Here is a 1,573-nt window from a genome sequence, read left to right on the forward strand (position 1 = left end):
CATCGAGTGCCACCGAAGGACTTTTCCAATCTCCAGCATACTTGGAATTCCACCGAGGCCGCGTCCTTGGTTTGGGGGAAATTTCGAGGCTGCTCATGGGTAGACTTCGCATCCTTAAAATGCTTTGCGCACGGACCAATTTCAAAAACCCTTGCGGAGAATGGCTGAACCGATGCAGCACACATTTAAATGTAAGTATGTAGTGGCGTAGAACATGTGTTGGTAAATATGTGACTTTGTTACATTTGTTTTCACCAAAAATGTGTTCCGTGAAAGTAAAGCAAGTTCATAATTAGATAGACATCGTGAGGTATTTATGTTTATGTTGAAACCGTTAGAGAGAGTGGCACACTTGTTAGCCTGTTTCCCGAAGCCGTGGCTTGGAAGCATACTCGCTTCGTTTCTGAAGGAAGTGACTTGGAAGTACGCGACTACCAAGCCAGCATCCTCGCGATTGAGAAACGGCCACGGAGTCTACACATGTGCAGCCTCGAAATGAAGTACGAAGTACGCCGGCCTCGGTAGAATTCCAAGCATCCTGGACATTGGAACAGTCCTTCGGCGGCACTCGATAACGTAGCATCCTTGAAATAGTGGCTCTGGAGCAGCCTTCCTCGACATTGAGAAACACCCACGGTTTTTGCATTTACTGTGTGCAAGCTGACATCATTTTTTGACTCTTTCATATAAAAAGGTTTGCCTTGGTGAATTCTCCTCAAAAGCAGCAGGAGGCCCCAATCTGTGAACAATGGCTGATCTCATCACGTTTGAGGAAAACAAACCTAGACAATTACAAGAAATCTGTTTTAAATCATGTAAACGTTGTTTTTTATCCAAAAAAACTATTTTACCCTATGAACATATTTGATATATTATTGCAAATGTGTTTTGTTTTATGATCATGTATTATCTGTTTGCACACCGGCCTCCACTTACAGTTGTTGACAAATACAGCTCTTGCATTTTAAATAATTTTAAATAAACCGATATAGGGATGCTTAATAAGGGAACATTTTTGTTAAATCTTGCCTTTTATTATAAGGGTTTGCAAATTCGGGCTGCAACTAATGTCAATTGCGGATATTTCTGCTGATTCTTTTTCATTTTGTCTTTAAAAAGGGGAGAAAATTAGGAAAATAATGTCCATCCTACTTTCTCCCAGTCTAATGTAAAGTCCTTGTCATGCCGTGTTGAAAACTAACATTTAGTTTAATATCATATGAAACAGAAAAGCTTCATCAAGGAGATTCTAAAGACATTAAAAATAGGCTAATTTAACAACTAATGGATTATCTTTTTTTATCATTAAACAATCATTAGGTGTGTTTTCTCTCAGGGAATAATGTCATCTATAATAAGACTAATCTTTCAGGATTTTCACACTTCCTTTACTTGATGTGAGCGCCTTCAAAAGCACATTATTATTTACTCACACTGATTGATTTAGTCTGCTAACACATGATGCTAACACCTGGTTATTTGGCTGTAAACACACACCTCCATGCAGCTGAACTGAAGACCGTATAATTCAAAACTATTCATTTCATTCTCGGTGTCTAATCCACGTCTCAGT

The sequence above is a fragment of the Notothenia coriiceps genome, unplaced genomic scaffold (genome assembly GCF_000735185.1).
Source record: "Notothenia coriiceps isolate Sejong01 unplaced genomic scaffold, NC01 NC01_scaffold00032258, whole genome shotgun sequence".
Lineage (NCBI taxonomy): Eukaryota > Metazoa > Chordata > Actinopteri > Perciformes > Nototheniidae > Notothenia > Notothenia coriiceps.